Source organism: Mandrillus leucophaeus, unplaced genomic scaffold (assembly GCF_000951045.1).
Source record: "Mandrillus leucophaeus isolate KB7577 unplaced genomic scaffold, Mleu.le_1.0 Scaffold436, whole genome shotgun sequence".
Taxonomy (NCBI): Eukaryota; Metazoa; Chordata; class Mammalia; order Primates; family Cercopithecidae; genus Mandrillus; species Mandrillus leucophaeus.
Window position 1 is genome coordinate 394,149 of NW_012104654.1, and position 3,008 is coordinate 397,156.

A 3,008-nucleotide genomic window follows, 5' to 3' on the forward strand; every position below is an offset into this window, starting at 1 on the left:
ACCTTCTGGACCTCTCTTCTGTCATCCCCTTCTACTTTCTCCCCCAGCATCTCAGCCCTCTTGAGGCCAATGCCTCCCACATCTAATATTTCTATTTCTGTCCTTTGCTTGCTCCCGTCCAGACCCAGTTTTCTCACTGGTTGCAAAGTGGGTCCAGTTCTAGCACTGGAAACAGATTTTGGCAAATAGAGACCTTCTGATCTCCTCCCTCACAAGACCAATGGACCATTTTTGTGGACAGTATGATGACCCTTCCTGGGTATTGCTCATATGCACCCTTCATGGTGCTTACCTAGTGTCCATATTGCCTGGCGTAATTTCCTTCCCATGGACCTTCTGGCCACCTGCCTTCACGTATGACTGCAGCATTTCTCCATGTCTGCCACTTTGACTAGATCACTCCAATGGTTCTCTGATGGCCTTAGGATCCAACACACATTTGTAACCAGGGCCATAATAGCACTGAAGCTTCTGGTATATTTCTTTATTCTAGTCCAGCTTGCTGAATCCCTCCCTTTCCTACCTGTGAGTGCCTCTCTATGAATGCTGATTCGATTCCAGCTCTGGAGTCAGAGATGACCAAGATACAGCCTTGCTCTCGGTATTTTTTGATAGAAGAAAGATGTTATGCACATACATGAATACAGAGCAAAGCAGTAGGTAGTAAGTGATTAAGCAAGTTACTAAATGTTATGAAAGCACAGAGTGGAATATTTAGAAGTAAACTCTATAACAATAAAAATTCTGAACTACCTAATAAGAATATTACTAACTCTATCAAGTTGACCAATTAAATTATTTAATCAGTTAATATCTGATTCTGTTTTTAACCTTCCCTTAAATATATGGCTTAAAGACTAAACCTCCAGTAAATTTTTTCTAAGTAATGTACTCTTTCTCCGACTCATTATTTCATTTACTGATACCTTATCTTGACTCTAGTAATGTCTGTAACCATTAAAGTTCTGTAAATAAATGCAGTCTTTTGATTGTAGTATATAAAACAACATCCCTCTTTGTAAATACCCCAACCCCTTATTAGAAACTATATTGAGGCCAGGTGCGGTTGATCACGCCTGTAATTCCAGCACTTTGGGAAGCTGAGGTGGGTGAATCATCTGAGGGCAGGAGTTTGAGCCCAGCCTGGCCAACACGGTGAAACCCCATCTCTACTAAAAATACAAAAATTAGCCAGGTGTGGTGGCATGTGCCTGTAATCCCAGCTAATCCCAGCTACTCGGGAGGCTGAGGCAGGAGAATCGCTTGAACTTGGGAAGCAGAGGTTGCACTGAGCTGAGATGGCACTACTGCATTCCAGCCTGGGTAACAGAGCAAGATACCATCTCAAAAATAAAAAAAAAAAAAGAAGAAGAAGAAACTATATTGAACCCTCATTCAATACCCCAAGTGCATGAAATAATGTGTTGTAACTGGTGGGTGTGTTTGGTTAGTCCAGGCTGGCTGGTAGGTTTATTTATTGGAACAGACTTTAAGAGGTTGTCACTCAATTGCAAGAGATACCTTTCAAGTAACTTGCATCTGGGTGCTTTGCACCTTTCATTTCCCTCTCCCTTCTCATTGCTTGTGCATCTCCTTTCTGGCTTGCTTTCTGTCAGGCTCTTTTTCACAATGTATGTTGTGTCAAATATAAAATCGGAAAACCTAGCCAGAGCATGCTTGACTTGAGGGAGACACCCCTAAGAACACTGACCTGTAGTGGGCACTCTAGGGGGGCTAGAGTGTTCACTAGCCTGCCCCAAGTGTGAGTTCTGCTTGTGTGTACTACCCATTTCTTTATTCATTTAGTATATATTTTCCAAGTGATTTCTCTGTGCCTCAGACACTGTGTGAGGTCCTAGGGACACCATGGTGTGCAGAAGGGAAAACTGTTTTTGCCTTCACATGGGGGAGGTAGCATCAATTACAAATTTACAGGAATAAATATGTGATAATAATATCCTAGCTCAACATAGAAAGGAAGTTATCTCAGTATTTACCTAACAGTTCTGTAATGTGTGTGTGTGCGTGCGTATATGACTTTCTTTTTTCTCTTTGTTAAGTGTGAGTGGAGAAGATGGCTAACACTGAGTTCTGTCATGGCCATGGCACTTTATACCCACATTCTTTCTTTTAATCATGGAATTCTCCACCCCAGCCCTCACCCCATGGATGTTGGAGTAAGACAACATTGTTATGACTCGGATTGTCATTGGGAGGGTGAATAAATGAATGCTTAAATTATGAGAATTTGGGGACAGAAATATGCCACAGACTCTTATTTGAAGCCATCAGATTTAGTGGCTGCGAACCCACCGAAATTGGGGATTTACAGTTTTTACAGTAACGACAGAAAATGTCCCCTTTCCTCTGCAGCAGTCAGGACTGGATCTCAACAGAAATGTGTCCTACTAAATGCGTGCCCACCCCCTTGGTTGACAAACAACGGATTTCCCAAGATAGCTGCCACACACTCTGTTTCTAATCTCTGTATTGCTTCCCCGCCAGAATGTCTAAGTCCTTCCCGGATATGCCCAGTCATACTTTCTGAACTTTTGAGCAAACACCGTCAGGCTTCTTGTGCTTTCCTCAAAGACACCAGGCATGGGCAGGGAGGGCACAGGCCTGGGCGGAGCGCCCCTGCGCGGGGGATTCCTGCCACTCCGCGCCAGCCTGCGGTGCAAACGCGCTTCTCAGCCGCAGTCCCACTCGCTGCTGGCAATCTGAATGAGGAGCCGCGCTATTTTTACCTCCCCGGCTTCAATCCTTTATATTTACATGCAGGAAGCAAATAAATAAGGGATTGAGAAGGGAATGCATGGCCTTAGTTTATCCAGATCAGGAAGGGGTTGGAATAGGAGGGAGTATGTGAAGTCTGGGGTGGTGGAAAAGGCATGTGGACTTCGGCTGGTTGTTTTCTCCCGATCATCCCTGTCTCTGGCCTGGAAGCCCCCGCACTCTCTTTCTGCCCCTCTGGCTTATCCGTGACTGCCAGCTCCCCCTCCACCGCC